General features: G+C 47.7%; 1 protein-coding gene across 4 annotated transcripts in view; it reads left to right on the forward strand.

Annotated features, from left to right (window-relative positions):
• The window catches only part of tenm2 (teneurin transmembrane protein 2), a 1,259,968-nt gene that overhangs the window by 495,706 nt on the left and 742,226 nt on the right, over positions 1-22,036 (forward strand). The gene's annotated exons all lie outside the window — the stretch shown is intronic.

The following is a 22,036-nucleotide window of genomic DNA, read 5'->3' on the forward strand; positions in this document are numbered from 1 at the left end:
CGGGCAAGTGGGACTAATGTAGCTGGGACATTGTTGCCCGGTGTGGGCACACTGTATCACTCTATGACTCTATGACAAGTCGAGTCCTCATCCTATTCAGCAAACATCTTTCAAATTCATCTCCTACTGACTAAAACCTCATGAGTAATGCAATCAGAAGTTAGTAATCTAATTTAGGACAGTATCAGGAAATGATTTTGGCAGAATACATGTAAAATTTGCAAATAAATATTTTTAAATCTACCTTCCAAGGGAAAATATTTAATGTTTGTGAAATGAGCAGCGCTTTTATAGACAATAGACAACAGGTGCAATAGTAGTCCATTCGGCCCTTCGAGCCAGCACCGCCATTCAGTGTGATCATGGCTGATCATCCCTTTTAGGGAGTGGAGTGTCTGATGTAGGGATGGAGAGGGGGGTTGGCTTCAATAAACAATAGACAAGAGGTGCAGGAGTAGGCCATTTGGCCCTTCGAGCCAGCACCGCCACTCAATGTGATCATGGCTGATCATCCCCAATCTGTACCCCGTTCCTGCCTTCTCCCCATATCCCCTGACTCCGCTATTTTTAAGAGCCCTATCTAGCTCTCTCTTGAAAGCATCCAGAGAACATGCCTCCACCGCCCTCTGAGGCAGAGAATTCCACAGACTCACAACTCTCTGTGAGAAAAAGTGTTTCCTCGTCTCCGTTCTAAATGGCTTACCCTTTATTCTTAAACTGTGGCCCCTGGTTCTGGACTCCCCCAACATCGGGAACATGTTTCCTGCCTCTAGCCTGTCCAAACCCCTAATAATCTTATATGTTTCAATGAGATGCCCTCTCATCCTTCTATACTCCAGAGTGTACAAGCCCAGCCGCTCCATTCCCTCTGCATATATCAGCTTCATATCGAGATCCATTGGATCCATTATGGGGCAGGAGGTAGAGGGGATGTGGCCTGATTTTCAAGAAGATGAAACCAAGTTGCTCAAATGACAGCGTTGAAAGCAACAAGGAGTGATGCTTCACTTGATCAACTTGGTGTCATCTTGTTGAAAATGACGGGAAGTTTAATAGCCTGGTGGCTGTGGGGAAGAATGTCCCTTGATGTACATTCACAGCCCCCGCAGCCACCAATCACCCTGTGATCTCAGATTGACATCCCAAGGTCCTCTTTTAGTTTAGTTAAGTTTAGAGCAGGGGTCGGCAATTTACGGCCCAGGGGCCGGATCCGGCCCGTTAACCGAAATCATTCGTCCCGCAGACGTATTTGTTTTCAATTAGCTTTCTCGACCTGGGAACTGCAGCCAGTCCAGTCCCGGGGTACGCAGGCCACCTGGGCGCTACAGCCAGACCTGGGGCAGGCGAGCTGACCTGGGAACTGCAGAAAACTAATTGAAAAACACGTGAAGATTAATGGGTGATGTGTAACACCAAGTGTCACACTATGGCGGTAGATATGGCCCGCCATCCGCTCACTGACATGGGTCCTGGCCCCTACGCAGAACAAGGTTGCTGACCCCTGGTTTAGAGATACAGCGCGGAAACAGGATCTTCGGCCCACCGAGTCCGCGCCAATCAGCGATCCCCCCGTACATTAACACTATCCTCCGCACACTAGGGACAATTTACATTTACACAAGGCCAATTAACCCACACACCTGCACGTCTTTGGAGTGTGGGAGGAAACGGCAGATCTTGGAGAAAATCAACGCAGATCACGGGGCGAATGTACAAACTCCGTACAGACAGTGCCCGTAGTCGGGATTGAACCCGGGTCACTGGCGTTGTGAGGCAGCAACTCTACCGCTGCGCCACCGTGCCACCAGGGTGAACTCTTGGAAAGTGTCTAGCTGGGATGGTGCACCTGGTAGTGTTCTCGAAACCAGCGTGGACCAACTGGTTGGAGTTTTCATGGACATCTCACCTCTCACTACATCTGTCCAACTGCTTTGAAAGGACGTCCATTGGACCAGTGCCCATGAAGAGCAAGGTGACGTTCCCCAATGACCACCGACTGGTGGCACTGGCATCCGTTGTGATGGAGTGCCTTGAGAGTTTGGTTCTGACGCATGGCAACTCCTGGGCAACTCCAGGTTAGTTCCTGGGATGGCGGGACTGTCATGTGCTGAGAGAATGGAGCGGCTGGGCTTGTACACTCTGGAGTTTAGAAGGATGAGAGGGTATCTCATTGAAATGTCTAAGATTGTTGAGGGTTTGGACACGCTGGAGGCAGGAAACATGTTCCCGATGTTGGGGGAGTCCAGAACCAGGGGCCACTGTTTAAGAATAAGGAGTAAGCCATTTAGAACGGAGACGAGGAAACACTTTTTCACCCAGAGATTTGTGAGTCTGTGGAATTCTCTCCCTCAGAGGGCGGTGGAGGCCGGTTCTCTGGATACTTCCAAGAGAGAGCTAGATAGGGCTCTAAAGTATAGCGGAGTATGGGGATATGGGAAGAAGGCAGGAACGAGGTACTGATTGGGGATGATCAGCCATGATCACATTGAATGGTGGTGCTGGCTCGAAGGGCCGAATGGCCTACTCCTGCACCTATTGTCTATTGTCTATTGTCTATCACCATTCAATCATGGCTGATCTATCTTTCCCTCTCGACCCCATTCTCCTGCCTTCTCCCCATAACCCCTGACACCCGTACTAATCAATAATCCATCCATCTCCGCCTTAAATAGAGGGCATCCCATTCCGTTTTTTCAAGTTCAAGTGAGTTTATTGTCATGTGTCCCTGTATAGGACAATGAAATTCTTGCTTTGCTTCAGCACACAGAACATAGTAGGCATTTACTACAAAACAGATCAGTGTGTCCATATACCATAATATAAATATATACACACATGAATAAATAAACTGGTAAAGTGCAAATAATAGAAAATGGGTTATTAATAATCAGAGTTTTGTCCGAGCGAGGTTTAATAGCCTGATGGCTGTGGGGAAGTAGCTATTCCTGAACCTGGTTGTTGCCGTCCAGTTTGGGGGCCAGAATGTCACCGTTTAGGCTACCCAATTTTCCTGAACCATTCTGTCTCGCCAGAAGCAGTGGCCCGTGTTTTAGTGGGACTGCTGAGGTAACGGTAAGTGTTTTAATGGTGTGACTAATGCAGCATTAGCAGCGAGCTCTCAAAGAGGCCTGGAAGTGAAGTGAAAGCAGTTCTGAAGCTGGTTGGGCTCAATCCCGTTAGGCTCCGCTGCCTTCCTGAGCTAAAAAAAAAAACACGAAGAAAGCCATTGGAAGGGCAACACGAAGCAAGGCATCAATTATTAAAATTCTATTAAGGACAAGAAAATAACAGCAAATCTGCCTTTGCAGTTCTGTTGGCGGATAGGTCGGGTGAAGTTGCAGAAATTCCGTTTGAAATGGGATAAATAATCGTTCCTTCCGAACCTATCCCAAGAGGCAGGGGAAAAAAGTGGCTGAAATAAAATACTGCACGGCATGTTTGAGAATCCATCATCCCTTCCCCATGGAAGGCAGACATGGCCATCAAAGATATTTAAATATCGTACCATAAAGACAGTTTGTCATATTATGTATGATGTCAGATGGGTGGATCCGGGCTGTAGATGGGATGTCTGGATCATACTTGTAAGATGAAACTGCAGATGCTGGTTTACACCGAAGATAGACACAAAATGTTCATTAGTGATAGGAGCAGAATTAGGCCATTCGGCCCATCAGGTCTACGTCGCCATTCAATCACGGCTGATCTATCTCTCCCTCCAGGCCCCATTCTCCTGCCTTCTCCCTATAACCCCTGGCACCCGTACTAATCAAGAATCTGTCTATAGGGCCTGTCCCACTTTCACAACCTAATTCACCACCTCTGCCGAGTTTGCCCTTGACTTATACTCGCAGCATGGTCGTCACGAGGTCGTAGGTAGGACGTAGGTAGGTCGTAGGTAGGTCATGATGCTAGTCGTAGGTACTCGTGGCATCAAGTAGGTCAGGGCGTTTTTTTTTCTCCTGATGAAAAATGTCCACGTGCAAAAAAGGTCATGAATTCGGTCGTGAAAGTGGGACAGGCCCTTATCTCTGCTTTAAATATATCCATTGACTTGGCCTCCACAGCCTTCTGTGGCGATGAATTCCACAGATTCGCCACCCTCTGACTAAAGAGCTGGAGTAACTCAACGGGTCAGGCAGCATCTTTTGGGAAAAGGAATAGGTGACGTTTTGGGTCGGAACCCTTCCTTCAGACTCCTTCAGGGAACCTTAGTGAAGTCTTGCCCTTCCCCCCTCTTTTAACCGTGTTACCCCATATACCACCCTGTCTTACCCTTATAAAAAACAGTCTGAAGAAGGGTTCAGCCCCGAAACGTTACCTATTCTCTCCAGAGATGCTGCCTGACCCACTGACCCTTCATCAGTCTGAGGGTCAGGGAGGGGGAATCGTGTCCGCAGCCCACAATGGGCTATTGTGGGCTCCACCGGTCTTGAGTCATTGATGCGGGCTCTGCTCTGTAATGTACCTTCACTTACCTCTAGTTTTAACCTTGTAAACCTGCGCTGCATTCCCTCAATAGCAAGCATGTCCTTCCTCAAATTAGGGGACCAAAACTACACACAATACTCCAGGTGTGGTCTCACTAGGGCTCTGTACAACTGCAGAAGGTGCGGACATGGGACTTTGTCTCTGGAACTTGTGCGCTACAATGCCGAGAACTATATTCTGCACTCTGTGGAACAGGCCCTTCGGCCCAATTTGCCCACAACAGCCAACATGCCCCATCTTTACTAGCCCATATCCCTCTACACCTGTCCTATCTGTGTATGTACCTGTCGAAATGTTTCTTAACCATTGTGATGGTCCCTGCCTCAGCTACCTCCTCCAGAAGCTCGTTCCGCACACCCACCACCCTTTGTGTGGAAAAAGTTACCCCTCAGATTCCTATTAAATCTTTTCATTATTCACGTCCAACCTATGGCCTCTGGTTCTCAAGTCCCCTACTCTGGGCAAGAGACTCTGTCCGTCTACCCGATCTATTCCTCTCATGATTTTGTCGTCCAGAATGTTGGTCCCCGCTGGATTTTCAACATGTTGAACATTTTCGGCGACCTGTAACGGCCTATGACGGGTGCTGGCAGTCGCTGAAAAAGTCACGTAAGTGGGACTTTAGTTTAGCGATCTGTGGAGTCATTTAAGTTCCTTGGAACCATCATCTCCAGGGACCTTAAATGGGAGGCCAACATCGACTCCACAGTCAAAAAGGCCCAACAGAGGATGTACTTCCTGCGGCAGCTGAGAAAACACAATCTGTCACAGGACCAGACTTGGCAGCCAAAGGAAACAGGGGAGACACATTCATTTTTTCATAACAACTTGTTAAGATTGTGGATACATTCCCCGCAAGAACAATGGAGGCAAATGTGAGCATAATCGAGAAGACTTGGCAGACGGCCGAACGTGACAAGGGCTCGTTCGCCTCCATCAGAAGTCGCGTAAGTGGGATAGGCCGACAACCGTGACCGACATTCCGTTTCAAATAAATGGTTCTAACATGAACGATATCTGCTGGTAGAAATCATTTCTCTTGCTGATGGGCTTTGGGGCTGGAGTAAAGGGCCGGTCCCACGAGCATGCGACTCCATGCGGCAAGCGCAACCTAAAGGGCCGGTCCCACCAGCATGCGCCTGCATACGGAAAGCGTGACCTAACCAGAAGCGGGGGGCCGCGCGGAGGTCGAGTGAGTGACATGAAGTGCGAGCGAAGTCCGCGGGAAGTTCGTGCGTGACGTACGGCGTCGAGGCGGCTGCGGGCCGGCGGGCCGTCGCCGCGCAGAATTTTTGAACACGGTCAGTTTTTCGGAGCCCCGCGCGTTGTCGGGACCAGCTCCGCACAACTCCATACGGCTCCGGCGATCGAAGTGGGACCGGCCCCGCGAGGCCGTACGGCTCAAGCGACCACATTAGGTTGCGCTTGCCGCATGCAGGCGCATGCTCGTGGGACAGGCCCTTTAGGTCGCGCTTGCCGTATGAAGTCATTTGCCTGTGGGACAGGCCCTTAAGGCAGGTAAATCACAACTCACATCAGCCACTTACATTATTACATCTTAAGGGATGAGCACGGAACGAACCTGAATTTAATTTGAAAATAATATTTATCCTTGCACTGAAAAAAGAAATACATGTTCCAAAAAGGACGGAGTGATTAGTTTGGCTCTGATTTCTAAATATTGTACAGTTTTAGTAACATGTTGTTGTCAAGTTCAATTAATTTGCAAGCGATTCAGTATATTTTTAGGTATTGCACAGTTTTGCACCTTATTCTCAACTGCAATCAATTACCAGGCGATTTGCTTGTAAATGCTACACTTGTCGCTTTACCTCCCCCCTTGACTCCATCCAAGGACCCAAGCAGTCTTTCCAGGTGCGGCAGAGGTTCACCTGCACCTCCTCCAACCTCATCTACTGCATCCGCTGCTCTAGGTGTCAGCTGCTCTACATCGGTGAGACCAAGCGCAGGCTTGGCGATCGCTTCGCCCAGCACCTCCGCTCGGTTCGCACTAACCAACCTGATCTCCCGGTGGCTCAGCACTTCAACTCCCCCTCCCATTCCCAATCCGACCTTTCTGTCCTGGGCCTCCTCCATGGCCAGAGTGAGTCCCACCGTAAATTGGAGGAACAGCACCTCATATTTTGCTTAGGTAGTTCACACCCCAGCGGTATGAACATTGACTTCTCCAATTTCAGGTAGTCCCTGCTCTCTCCCTCTTTCCCCTCCCCTTCCCAGCTCTCTCTCCGCCTCTTCCTTTCTTCTTCCCGCCCCCCCCCCCCACATCAGTCTGAAGAAGGGTCTCAACCCGAAACGTCACCTATTCCTTCGCTCCGTAGATGCTGCCTCACCCGCTGAGTTTCTCCAGCATTTTTGTCGACAAGCGATTCAGTTTGTTGTTTTTCAGTTTTGAAGAGTTTTTTGCATCTTGCTGTGAACCACAATTAATTTCAGAGGCTTCATGTATTTAGAAAGCCGCTTCAGTTACACTTGCGAGCAAATTGTTTGGACAAAAAATGAAATTATTATACAAGGTATAAACTTGCTTGCCTCCATGTCTCCCAGCTATCACTTCAGTGCCTAGAAGGGACTCAATGTCACCTTTGTTAGTTTTGCTTATTTGTTTGTGTTATCATGTCAGCAAAAGCAATCTGATTCTCCTCGCGATGATCAATGTCTAATTGCTCGTGGGCGCTCGATGCTCACATTCTTGCTCTGAATCTGGGGAAGCGGGAACAGGAGGAAAACCTCATTACAACCTTGTGTTTGAGAGCCGCCTTAAATAAAATATGAGGACATATCAAGTTATGAAAGTTGCTGGGTAGTTGAAAATGGTGAGATTCGTGAGTCACTGCGGTTTCCTGCAGCATGCTTAATTGCCTTAGGGGGTTCGAGAGAGATTTCCCGAGAGTTTTTCTTTCCCTTTAAATTGGCCACCTTTCCTTGCCTCTCCCGGGAGATTGCTTGGTTAGGAGGAGGTAGCTGGGAGTTGTTGACAGTGTATGCAGCCACACCGCTTCTGGATAAGGCAGGGCTTTAAGGATGGGCCATTATTTTCAGTCCTTCGAGTGCCTTGATATAAATTGCTACACAGGGAACCATTTTTAAAATACTTCACCCACGACAGGTTAATTTTCCCACTTGTAACAATCAACTACATGCTCCCGTTCGCTATCCTTCACCCTCGTTCCATGTAGATCTTTTTTTTCCATGGAAGGTTCACATTTGCAGCTCTCCACCCTCAGTGTTCGGAGGCAGAAGAACAAATCCCACATTCAGCAATTTATCTTGAAGCCCAAAGTGTTGAGTTACTCCAGCATTTTGTGTCTATCTTTGAGGCGGCACAGTGGCGCAGCGGTAGAGTTGCTGCCTCACAGCGCCAGAGACACCGGGTTCGATCCCGACTGCGGGTGCTGTCTGTGTGGAGTTTGTACGCTCTGCTTGGGTTTTCTCCAGGATCTCTGGTTTCCTTCCACACTCCAATAACATAGGTCAATTGGCTTGTTATGATTATAAGTTGTCCCTTGTGTGTGTAGGATACTGTCGGTGAGTGGGGATCGCTGGTCGGCCCAGATTCGGTAGGCCAAAGGGCCTGTTTCCATGCTATATCTCTAAATTAAACGAAACCAAAGTGCTGAAGAAAGTTGGCGTGCAGGTACAGCAGGCAGTGAAGAAAGCTAATGGAGTGTTGACCTTCATAACAAGAGGATTTCAGTATAGGAGTAAATAGGTTTCGTCTGCAGTTGTACAGGGCTCTGGTGAGACCACATCTGGAGTATTGTGTACAGTTTTGGTCTCCTAATTTGAGAAAGGACATCCTTGTGATTGAGGCAGTGCAGCGTAGGTTCACGAGATTGATCCCTGGGATGGCGGGACTGTCATATGAGGAAAGATTGAAAAGACTAGGCTTGTATTCACTGAAGTTTAGAAGGATGAGGGGACATCTTATAGAAACTTATACAATTATAAAAGGACTGGTCAAGCTAGATGCAGGAAAAATGTTCCCAATGTTGGGCGAGTCCAGAACCAGGGGCCACAGTCTTAGAATAAAGGCATTTAAGACTGAGGTGAGAAAAAACTTTTTCACCCAGAGAGTTGCGAATTTGTGGAATTCCCTGCCACAGAGGGCAGTGGAGGCCAAGTCGCTGGATGGATTTAAGAGAGAGTTAGATAGAGATCTTGGGGGCTAGTGGAGTCAAGGGATATGGGGAGAAGGCAGGCACGGGTTATTGATTGGGGACGATCAGCCATGATCAAAATGAATGGCGGTGCTGGCTCGAAGGGTCGAATGGCCTCCTCCTGCACCTATTTTCTATGTTTCTATGCTTCAAAGGGTCAGGCAGCATCTGTGGAGGGACACAACAGGTGTCATTACCCGGGTGGTTGCAGGTTCAATATTCAACAGTAACAGAACTAATGTGTGATGGTTGGTCGGCGCTTTTATACATGATCTTATACACCTCTATAAGTTCACCCCTCATCCTCCTGCGCTCCAAGGAATAGAGTTACAGCCAACTCAACCTCTCCCTATAGCTCAGACACTCTAGTCCTGGCAACATCAATATAGAGTCATAGAGTGATACAGTGTAGAAACAGGCCCTTCGGCCCAACTCGCCCACACTGGCCAACAATATCCCAGCTACCCTAGTCCCACCTGCCTGCCCATATATCTCCAAACCCATCCTATCCATGTACCTATCCAACTTTCTTAAACAATGGGATAGTCCCAGCCTCAACTACCTCCTCTGGCAGCTCGTTCCATACACCCACCACCCTTTGCGTGAAAATGTTACCCCTCGGATTCCTATTGAATCTTTTCCACTTCACCTTGAACCTATGTCCTCTGGTCCTGGATTCCCCTACTCTGGGTAAAAGACTCTACCTGATCTGTGCATCTACCTGATCTATTCCTCTCATGATTTTATATACCTCTATAAGATCTCCCCTCATCCTCCTACGCTCCATGGAATAGAGACCCAGCCTGCTCAACCTCTCCCTATAGCTCACACCCTCTAGTCCTGGCAACATAAATCTTTTCTGAACCCTTTCAAGCTTGACAATATCTTTCCTATAACGACGGTGCCCAGAACTGAACACAATATTCCTTCACTCCATGGCTGCTGCCTCCCCCGCTGAGTTTCTCCAGCATTTTTGTCTACCTGCAATATTCTAAATGCGGTCTCACCAACGTCTTATACAACTGCAACATGACCTCCCAACTTCTATACTCAATACTCTGACTTGAGACATATAAGATTGTTAAGGGCTTGGACACGCTAGAGGCGGGAAACATGTTCCCGATGTTGGGGGAGTCCAGAACCAGGGGCCACAGTTTAAGAATAAGGAGTAAGCCATTTAGAACGGAGACGAGGAAACACTTTTTCTCACAGAGAGTGGTGAGTCTGTGGAATTCTCTGCCTCAGAGGGCGGTGGAGGTCTGAGGGGTATCCAGAAAGTATTCTCTGGATACTTTCAAGAGAGAGTTAGATAGAGCTCTTAAAGATAGCGGGGTCAGGGGATATGGGATGAAGGCAGGAACGGGTTACTGATTGGGGTATTGAATGGCGGTGCTGGCTCGAAGGGCCGAGTGGCCTACTCCTGCACCTATTGTCTATTGTCTATTGTATCAGTACACTGTGGACGATAGTAAGCATGTTTTGTCTTTCCGCTGACTGGCTAGCACGCTACAAAAGCTTACCACTGTACCTCGGTACACGTGACAATAAACTAAATTAAACTTTGTGTTACGCTCAGAACTGTATCAAGGAATATATTTGGGTTCCTGTGCGATTTGTAGCAAATCACAATGTTGTTTCCTTCATTGGAAATAATAATGTATGTTATGCTGATACAATTGGATGTAATATTCTCCAGAGATTGGGGCCAACATTTGGAACATGGCTTGCCTGTTTGTCTGGGCAAGATTGATGGATCTCGATTCATTCCTCTGCTTATATCTCACACGGCTTGTGTTAAATGACTGTGATAACAAGCCGATGCTCAGGTGTGATTAAACTTTTTATTTTCAATTTGACTTCTGATTTCCCACCACATCACTTCTATATTTGAAACCTCCAGCACTATTTATACATTCATCATTTGCAACAGATCCACACTCGTCCGATTATAGCTTTTATTTTTCATATGCATGAGAAAAAAAAACCCCGAGATGTTGCATGTTACAAAGTGTCCTCTCCATAGTCGCTGCATCACCCGCTGAGTTTCTCCAGCATTTTTGTCTTCCTTTGATTTTTCCAGCATCTGCAGTTCTTTCATAAACATATTCATCGCAGTTATGCAGTGCAGTTTAGTCTGTTGTCACTGACCGAGGTACAGTGAAATGCAAGAATGTCATTGTCCTATCTGGGACACATGACAATAAACTCTCTTGACTTGACTTGACTCTTTACTCTTGGTTTCCAGTCAGCGGAAAGACAATACATGATTACAATCGAGCCGTTTACAGTGTATTTGCAACCACCGGTGCAATCGTTTAGTAGGTACACAAAATTGCTGGGGAAACTCAGCGGGTGCAGCAGCATCTATGGAGCGAAGGAAATAGGCGACGTTTCGGGCCGAAACCCAAAGGAAATAGGCAACGTTTCGGGTCGAAACCCGGAAGGGTTTCGTCCCGAAACGTTGCCTATTTCCTTCGCTCCATAGATGCTGCTGCGCCCGCTGAGTTTCTCCAGCACATTTGTCTACCTTCGATTTTCCAGCATCTGCAGTTCCTTCTTGAATACTTATTTCATTATTGACTCCAGCTACTTCCCCACCACCGATGTCAGGCTAACTGGTCCATAAGTCCCCCAGTTTTCTCTCTCGCTCCTTTCTTGAAAAGTGGGAGAACATTAGCTACCCTCCAATCCACGGGAACTGAGGCTGAATCCGTAGAACATAGAAACATAGACAATAGGTGCAGGAGTAGGCCATTCGGCCCTTCGAGCCTGCACCGCCATTCAATATGATCATGGCTGATCATCCAACTCAGTATCCTGAACCTGCCTTCTCTCCATACCCCCTGGTCCCTTTAGCCACAAGGGCCACATCTAACTCCCTCTTAAATATAGCCAATGAACTGTGGCCTCAACCACCTTCTGTGGCAGAGAGTTCCAAAGTTTCACCACTCTCTGTGTGAAAAATGCTGTTCTCATCTCGGTCCCAAAGGATTTCCCCCTTATCCTTAAACTGTGACCCCTTGTTCTGGACTTCCCCAACATCGGGAACAATCTTCCTGCATCTAGCCTGTCCAACCCCTTAAGAATTTTGTACGTTTCTATAAGATCCCCCCTCAATCCTCTAAATTCTAGTGAGTACAAGCCGAGTCTATCCAGTCTTTCTTCATATGAAAGTCCTGCCATCCCAGGAATCAGTCTGGTGAACCTTCTCTGTACTCCCTCTATGGCAAGAATGTCATACACCCCGTACACTAGAACTATCCTACACACCTGGAACAATATTACAGAAGCCAATTAACCTACAAACCTGCACGTCCTTGGAGTGTGGGAGGAAACCGGAGCTCCCGAGGAAAGCCCACCTAGTCACGGAGAGAACGTACAAAAGTATTTCACCCAGAGAGTGGTGAGATGAGTCTGTGGAATTCTCTGGCGCAGAGGGCAGTGGATGCCAATTCTCTTGATGCTTTCAAGAGAGAGCTAGATAGGGCTCTTAAAGATAGCGGAGTCAGGGGATATGGGGAAAAGGCAGGAACGGGGTACTGATTGTGGATGATCAGCCATGATCACAGTGAATGGCGGTGCTGGCTGGAAGGGCCCAATGGCCTACTCCTGCACCTATTGTCTATTGTCTATAACTCTGTACAGACAGCACCCATAGTCAGGATCGAACCCTGGTCTCTGCAGCTGTGAGGCAGCAACTCTACCGCTGCGCCACCGTGGCACTAGATGTGGTTGAAGCTCCTTTGTTCTGTTTCACTGTGGTGTTGTGTTTGGCGACGTCCATTCACATTTATACTACGTGTAAAATACTCAATGTTGGGAAGAGCCTGTGTTGTGATTGCAAGTGATGGTGTAAGGCAGAAGCACATCCCACCAACGCGATACTATAACATATATAGACTTAAGATAGAAGGGCTGATCTCAACTCGTGAGGCGCACCGGTAGAGTTGCTGCCTCACAGCGCCAGAGACCCGGGTTTGATCCTGACTACGGGCGCTGTCTGTGCGGAGTTTGCACGATCATCCCTGTGATTTGATCTGGTATTTTGTTGGTTCACATGCTTGATCAATGGTGTTTTATCATTAATGTTTTATTATTATTAATGTTTAGTGTTTTCTGAGTCACTGTATGTCATGTTGTTGCTTGTGGGCGGAGCACCAAGGCAAATTCCTTGTATGTGAATACTTGGCCAATAAACTTACTTACTTGACCTGTGTAGGTTTGCTCCTCCCACACTCCTACGACGTGCTTGTTTGTAGGTTAATTGGCTCCTGCAAATTATAAATTGTCCCCAGTGTGTGTTGGATGTAACTAGTAGAGTGGATAAGGGAGAACCAGTGGATGTGTTACATCTGGACTTTCAGAAGGCTTTCGACAAGGTCCCACATAAGAGATTAGTATACAAACTTAAAGCACACGGTATTGGGGGGTTCAGTATTGATGTGGATAGAGAACTGGCTGCCAGACAGGAAGCAAAGAGTAGGAGTAAACGGGTCCACAATTCAGAATGGCAGGCAGTGACTAGTGGGGTACCACAAGGCCCAGTGCTGGGACCCCAGCTATTTACAATATATATTAATGATTTGGACGAGGGAATTGAATGCAACATCTCCAAGATTGCGGATGACACTAAGCTGGGGGGCAGTGTTAGCTGTGCGGAGGATGCTAGGAGGCTGCAAGGTGACTTGGATAGGCTGGGTGAGTGGGCAAATGCATGGCAGATGCAGTATAATGTGGATAAATGTGAGGTTATCCACTTTGGTGGCAAAAACAGGAAAGTAGACTATTATCTGAATGGTGGCCGATTAGGAAAGGGGGAGATGCAACGAGACCTGGGTTTCATGGTACACCAGTCATTGAAAGTAAGCATGCAGGTGCAGCAGGCAGTGAAGAAAGCAAATGGTATGTTAGCATTCATAGCAAAAGGATTTGAGTATAGGAGCAGGGAGGTTCTACTGCAGTTGTACAGGGTCTTGGTGAGACCACACCTGGAGTATTGCATACAGTTTTGGTCTCCTAATCTGAGGAAAGACATTCTTGCCATAGAGGGAGCACAGAGAAGGTTCACCAGACTGATTCCTGGGATGTCAGGACTTTCATATGAAGAAAGACTGGATAGACTTGGCTTGTACTCGCTAGAATTTAGAAGATTGAGGGGGGATCTTATAGAAACTTACAAAATTCTTAAGGGGTTGGACAGGCTAGATGCAGGAAGATTGTTCCCGATGTTGGGGAAGTCCAGACCAAGGGGTCACAGTTTAAGGATAAGGAGAAAATCTTTTAGGACCGAGATGAGAAAAACATTTTTCACACAGAGAGTGGTGAATCTGTGGAATTCCCTGCCACAGAAGGTAGTTGAGGCCTGTTCATTGGCTATATTTAAGAGGGAGTTAGATGTGGCCCTTGTGGCTAAAGGGATCAGGTGGTATGGAGAGAAGGCAGGTACAGGATACTGAGTTGGATGATCATCCATGATCATATTGAATGGCGGTGCAGGCTCGAAGGGCCGAATGGCCTACTCCTGCACCTATTTTCTATGTTTCTATGTTTCTACTACTGTGCTGGGATCGCTGGTCAGCGCGGACTGGGTGGGCCGAAGGGCCTGTTTCCCTGCTACATCTCTGAAGCCTAAAGTCTAAAGAAAGCATCTCGGCAGTGTACCGTGCGGTGCAAGTTAATCTGTTCTGCTTCTGTTCGGTAGGTAGGCCGACTGGAAGTTGGCGCTTGCTAAAATGGCAGAGTTACTGGGAATGCTCGATGAACTGATTGGTGTTGTAGTGATTAACTTAGGCCTAAGGCACACTGATGCTTTGCTGTTACAAAGCTTGTGAGCATTTACACTGTCAATCACAAAGCTCAGGTGAATGCGTATTTGACTACAGAAGGCACCAGAGAAAATGTATGGTGGATTACTGCGAGTCCACTGAGCTACCCAGACTCTGATCCAGACGTTTTTATTTAACATGTCCAAGTTTGGCGCGCTTACTAGTACACAGCCTCGTTAACATGGGACATAGTCCCACTTTGCCTCACAGATGTTTAACCAAGTAGAAATTGACAGGAAGCCAGAGGAGATATTAGGAGGGCTTGAGCGGTGTTTGAGGGAGGATTTTAAATGACAGGGCATTGGAGAGATGATGGAGATGAAGGTTGATTGCTGAAGGATCTGCTGCCAAACTAACTTTGTGTTTTACACAAAGGCTGGTGGGTGTGTCGAACCTGCTGCCGGAGGAGCTACAGTAATTGAGGCAGGTGCGATCACCACGTTTAAGAAACAATTAGACTGAAACGTGAGATGGACACAAAATGCTGGAGTAAAGGGCCTTCCCACTTAGGCTATTTTTAGGCGACTGCCAGCGACTGTCATAGGCGTAGCGGGTCGCCGAAAAAACGGTGACTGGACCCCCCCCCCCCCTTTCGACATAAAATTTGAAATAGAATAATTACTTTAACAATGAAAAAAAAACCAAGTCAGCACCAGCGACAACCTACGTTAACCTGGCGACAACTACGACAGCGCCTACGTCAGGAGAAGTCACGCTACGTTCATTGGCGTCAAACCCACTGTCGCCGACTGTCTCCGAAAATGTTTCAACGTGTTGAAAATCCAGCGGCGACCAGAAAGACGCTACGGCTCTTTGGGCGACTGAGGAGACGACTCACGACCGTACAGGCGACACCCCAGCGACCATGTGGCAACAGCCTAGTCGCCTAAAAATTCGCCTATGTGGGACAGACCCTTAACTCAGCGGGACAGGCAGCATCTCTGGAGAGAAGGAATGGGTGACGTTTCGAGTCGAGACCCTTCTTCAAACGGTTTAAACCAGCATCTGCCGTTCCTTCTTAGACAGAAATATGGATAGGACAGGTTTATAGGGATATAGAAACATAGACAATAGGTGCAGGAGTAGAGGCTATTTAACCCTTCGAGCCTGCACCGCCATTCAATATGATCACGGCTGATCATCCAACTCAGTATCCTGTACCTGCCTTCTCTCCATACCCCCTGATCCCTTTAGCCACAAGGGCCACATCTAACTCCCTCTTAAATATAGCCAATGAACTGTGGCCTCAACTACCTTCTGTGGCAGAGAATTCCACAGATTCACCACTCTCTGTGTGAAAAATGTTTTCCTCATCTCGGTCCTAAAAGATTTCCCCCTTATCCTTAAACTGTGACCCCTTGTTCTGGACTTCCCCAACATCGGGAACAATCTTCCTGCATCTGAGGTAAACAAACACAGGCAGGTGGGACTAGTGTAGCTGGGACATGTTGGTCGGCATGGGCAAATTGGGCGTATGATTGCATGACTACATGTAATACTTTGAGACCTTACGTATCGGGTTCTGCCAACTCGAGGAAAATATGTCATTTTCATTCATTGTCCGTGTTCGCCGTTATTTTATTTGTTGTTTTTTTTTTACATTCCGCCAAATAAAACTGAGGAAGTGGATCACGAAAGAAAAACATTTCAATTGGATTTTAATTACCATCCATTAAGGGGTTTTTAACTCGGAACTGCTGAGTTGTTAGTCCCGCAACACAACCAGCATGGAGGCAGAAGGAACTGCAGATGGAAGAACCTTCGGCAAAAATCAAAGAGCTGGAGGAACTCGTTCATAAGTCATGGGAGCAGAATTAGGCCATTCGGCCCATCAAGTCTACTCCACCATTCAATCACAGCTGATTTATCTCTCGCTCCTAACCCCATTCTCCTGCCTTCTCCCATAACACCTGACACCCGTACTAATCAAGAATCTGTCTATCTCCGCCTTAAAAATATCCATCGACTTGGCCTCCACAGCTCTCCGTGGCAATGTATTACACAGATTCGCCACCCCCTGACTGAAGAAATTCCTCCTCATCTCCTTCCTAAAGGTCGGACGGTATTTACGGAGGGAAACGGGATGATGATGGTTTGAGTCAGGTCTCTTCTTCAAAGGCCCCAACCCGTAATGATTTTAAGAAGGAACTGCAGATGCTGGAGAATCGAAGGTAGACAAAAGTGCTGGAGAAACTCAGCGGGTGCAGCAGCATCTATGGAGCGAAGGAAATAGGCGACGTTTCGGGCCGAAACCCTTCTTCTGACTGATGTAGGATGGGGGGGGGGGGGCGGGAAGAAGAAAGGGAAAAGGAAGAGGAGGAGCCCGAGGGCTGAGGGAGAGCTGAGAAGGGGAGGAGACAATAAGGGCTACCGGAAATTGGAGAATTCAATGTTCATGCCGCTGGGGTGCAGACTGCACAAGCGGAATATGAGGCGCTGCTCCTCCAATTTCCAGTGGTTCTCACTCTGGCCATGGAGGAGGCCCAGGACAGAAAGGTCGGATTCGGAATGGGAGGGGGAGTTGCACCTCATATTCCGCTTGGGCAGTTTACACCCCAGGGGCGTGAACATTGCCCTCTAATTTCCGGTAGCCCTTGCTGTCTCCTCCCCTTCTCAGCTCTCCCTCAGCCCTCGGGCTCCTCCTCTTCCTTTCTTCTCCCCCCCCCCCCCCTCCTCCCCCACCCCACCCTACATCAGTCTGAAGAAGGGTTTCGGCCCGAAACGTTGCCTATTTCCTTCGCTCCATAGATGCTGCCGCACCTGCTGAGTTTCTCCAGCATTTTTGTTTACCAACCCATAATGTTGTCTGTCCATTTCTTCCACACAAGCTGGGGAACTGCAGCACTTTGGGTCTTTTTTTTGTACATCAGCCTCTGCAGTTCCTTGTTTTGACCGATCACATCATGTTACGTTCAGTGGGCAGCTTCATAACGTTCAAGATCTCTCGGCTCAAGTGCTGCCTTTACATTCTAACTGCAGGAATGCACGCACATATTATCACCACCAATGTTATCACACAGTGCTCCTCTACACTCCATTAAACAGCGATAAGCTCAGCGTTCTCTACCAGTTGCTGTGAACGTCAGCAGCTGTGTGGCACCTCTTGCGAACCGATGTTTATTAATAACTAGATCCTCTTTCTTCAGAGGCTACGGCTCACACAGGAAGGTTTGGTAGAAGTGTCTCGACCCAAAACGTCACATATTCATTTCCCCCAGAGATGCTGCCTGACCCGCTGAGTTACTCCAGCACTCTGGAGTTGTACGTATGGAGTTGTGCGGAGCTGGTCCCGACATCGCGTGGGGCTCCGAATAACTGACCGTGTTCAAAATTCCGCGCGGCAACGGCCTGCCGGCCCGCAGCCGCCTCGACGCCGTACGTCATGCGCGAACTTCCCGCGGATTTCGCTCGAACTTCACGTCACTCACCCGACCTCCGCGCGGCCCCCGCTTCCGGTTTTGTCGCGCTTGAAGCATGCAGCTCGCATGCTCGTGGGACAGGCCTTTACTCCAGGCCCTCTGTGAAACGTCACCTTATCCATGTTCTCACAGATGCTGCCTGAACCCACGAGTACTCCAGCACTCTGTGAAACGTCACCATCCATGTTCTCCACAGATGCTGCTGACCCGCTGAGTTACTCCAGCACTCTGTGAAACGTCACCTATCCATGTTCTCCACAGATGCTGCCTGACCCGCTGAGTTACTCCAGCACTGTTTTGATTTATTTTGTAATGCAGCATCTGCAGTTCCTTGAGTCTTAGAGTATCACATAGTGTGTCGGCCACCACTGTCTTTGAATGTTTGCTACTAATTGGGACCAGGTTCAATAGGGCAGAACTTTGTACTATAGAGACTGTAATGGGTATCCGATGATACGTGAATTATTTTCGGAGTTAAGGGTTAAGATTTCGAGATGAAGATAATGTTGAAGTGTAAATCACCATTCTCTGTTGACAGGAAATGCATTGAAGGATATTATTTCATTCAAGTGCTAATGTTCAAGGAACAACTTGGAAGGAATAAAGAATGCCAACATCATTCATTCCATTCACTTTTATAATTCTTGACCGTGGTGAATCTGTGGAACTCATTGCCACAGAAGGCCCCGGAGGCCAAGTCAATGGATATTTTTAATGCAGAAATGGACAGATTCTTGATTAGGTAGACAAAAATGCAGGAGAAACTCAGCGGGTGCGGTAGCATCTATGGGGCGAAGGAAATAGGCAACGTTTCGGCCCGAAACGTTGCCTATTTCCTTCGCTCCATAGAGGCTGCCGCACCCGCTGAGTTTCTCCAGCACTTTTGTCTACCTTCGATTTTCCAGCATCTGCAGTTCCTTCTTAAACACCATCTCGCAGTGAGCTCCTGACATTTCTCCAGACCTCCAGATACGTTGCGATGTTAGCATCTGGCAGGTATGTAATTCCCTCCAGTCTGAATCACCATATTGTCAGTCTCCGGCATCACGTTTTGACATTGACACAGAGCAGCAGAAGGGCAAGGCTGCATGGCGAGTATCCTCGAACCTCCCGTTACATCTGTGAGCCACAGAACCAGGGGCCACACAGTTTAAGAATCATGCCCCTGTCCCACTTAGGAAACCTGAACGGAAACCTCTGAGACTTTGCGCACCCACCCAAGGTTTCCGAGCGGTTCCCGGAGGTTGCAGGTGGGTGCCGGAAGTTGTAGGTAGTGGAAGCAGGTAGGGAGACTGACAAAAAACCTCCGGGGACCGCACGGAAACCTTGGGTGGGGCGCAAAGTCTCCAGAGGTTTCCGTTCAGGTTTTCTAAGTGGGACAGGGGCATTAGGGGTAAGCCATTTAGAACGGAGATGAGGAAACACTTTTTCTCACAGAGAGTTGTGAGTCTGTGGAATTCACTGCCTCAGAGGGCGGTGGAGGCCGGTTCTCTGGATACTTTCAAGAGAGAGCTAGATAGGGCTCTTAAAGATAGCGGAGTCAGGGGATGTGGGGAGAAGGCAGGAACGGGGTACTGATTGGGGATGATCAGCCACGACCACATTGAATGGCGGTGCTGGCTCGAAGGGCCGAATGGCCTACTCCTGTACCTATTGTCTATTGTCTATTGAATGGATGGAAGAAATGGTCACTGTCTTTTTCCAAAGGTAGAGGGGGCTTAAGGTAAGAATAGAGAGACATAAGAGAGGCCTCAGGGGCAACAGTTTCACTTGGAGGGTATCTGGAATGCATTGCCAGAAGAAGCTATACAAGTGGACACAACCATGACCTTTATAACTTTGAACAGGCAAGAACAATATTCCTTGGAGTGCAGGAGTTGCGGGAAGATGCTGGAGTCAATAATGAAATAGGTATTCAAGAAGGAACTGCAGATGCTGGAAAATCGAAGGTAGACAAAAATGCTGGAGAAACTCAGCGGGTGCAGCAGCATCTATGGAGTGAAGGAAATAGGCAAAGTTTCGGCCCGAAACCCTTCCGGGTTTCGACCCGAAACGTTGCCTATTTCCTTTGGGTTTCGGCCCGAAACGTTGCCTATTTCCTTCGCTCCATAGATGCTGCTGCACCCGCTGAGTTTCTCCAGCATTTTTGTGTACCTTCGATTTTCCAGCATCTGCAGTTCCTTCTTGAACAGGTCCATGGATAAGACAGGTTTCAAGGGATATGGACCAAATGCAGGCAGGTGGGACAAGTGTAGATGAGGCGTTTTGGTTGGCGCCGGTAATTTAAGCCGAAGGGCCTGTTTCCACGCTGTATGACTCTATGACTCCATCTATCGCTCTAAGACATTTGGATATTTAGTCACGGTGGCGCAGCGCTAGAGTCGCTGCCGTACCGCAAAATGCAGCGCCGGAGACCCGGGTTCGATCCCGACTACGGGTGCTGTCTGTACTGAGTTTGTTCATTCTCCTCATGACCAGTGTAGGGTTTTTGCCGAGATCTTCGATTTCCTCCCATATTCCGAATACGTACAGGTTTGTAGGTTAATTGACTCGATAAATGTAAAAAATCGTCCAGTGTAAAAAAATTTGTCCAACTTCCAGTAAGTAAGTAAGTAAGTCTATTGGCCAAGTATTCACATACAAGGAATTTGCCTTGGTGCTCCGCCCACAAGTAACAACATGACACACAGTGACAGTTACGAATGACTCAGAAAACACTAAACATTAATAATAATAAAACATTCATGATAAAACACCATTGATCAGGCATGTGAACCAACAAAATACCAGATCAAAGGGAGGCTACAGATTTTTGGCTGTTGAGTAGAGCAACTACTCGTGGATAAAAGCTGTTTTTATCTCTGGCTGTGGCAGCTTTGACAGTCCGGAGTCGCCTTCCAGAGGGAAGTGATTCAAAGAGTTTGTGGCCAGGGTGAGAGGGGTCAGAGATGATCTTGCCCGCGTTCCCCGTATATTCCCCGGTGGACTCTTCGGAATGTACAAGGATATACTGTCTGGATAGGCAAAGTTCACAGGGCAATGGGCCAAAAGCAGGCAAATGGATCTAGCCAAAGATGCCAACCCGGTTGGCGTGGACTGGTTGGATGAAGGGCCTGTTTCCGTACAGTACAGCTTCGTGACTCAATCCCTCTGATATATCACTGCCATGTCCCTCTACCCAAATGTCAGCTTTCCTGTTTCCACTTAGCTCTTTGAAGCTTTGAGCAATTCGAGAGCATGTCCAATACATCAGCTTCCAAAATTTCTGCACCTTGCTTCCTCAGATAAAATCATCTTGCACTCTTTGTGATAATAATTAATATAGCTTCAGCACTCTGAGATGAAGTGCATCTCGAGCAAAGCCTTTGAACATTTTGTCAAACTCCTAAGCCCTTGCGGAATTTCTAAATCGCACTATTGATCCCAGGTGATGCAATAAAACAGAATATTTTCTGTAGGATTTATCCCTAGTCTCTTAGGATCTGGAAGGGATTACTTGTAAAACACTTTTAAAGAATCCTACCGGACATTTTATTTTGGACTGAAAGCCTAGTAGGATTTGTTCTGCTGGTGGAGAGGGTGGAGGTGGCGAAATGTCGAAAATTGATTTGATTGTTGTATCAGTTAGTCGTCAATGAAAGAAGGAAATTGGCAATCAAAGAAGAACTCTACAAGATTTGTCAGCATGCATATCCGTTGGTCGTTCGTAGAGGTTCGTTAGCCTGCTGTCGTGTGTGAGAGTCCACCTTCAATATGATCTATGTACAGCAAAGAACTGTAGATGCTGGTTTAAACCGAAGATAGACACAAAATGCTGGAGTAACTCAGCGGGACAGGCAGCATCTCTGGAGAGAAGGGACGGGAGACGTTTCGGGTCAAGACCCTTCTTTAGACCGTGAGTCGGGGGAGAGGGAAACTAAAGATATAGAAGGAACGTGGAACAAATGAATGAAAGATGCAAAAAGGTCTGTAGAAAGTTCTTCACCCGAAACATCACCCATTCCTTCTCACCAGAGATGCTGCCTGTCCCGCTGAGTTACCCCAGCATTTGGTGACTATCTTTGCCTTGTGCTTAGTTTCATTTGGTTTAGAGATACAGCGCAGAAACAGGCCCTTCGGCCCA

Source organism: Amblyraja radiata, chromosome 11 (assembly GCF_010909765.2).
Source record: "Amblyraja radiata isolate CabotCenter1 chromosome 11, sAmbRad1.1.pri, whole genome shotgun sequence".
Classification (NCBI taxonomy): Eukaryota; Metazoa; Chordata; class Chondrichthyes; order Rajiformes; family Rajidae; genus Amblyraja; species Amblyraja radiata.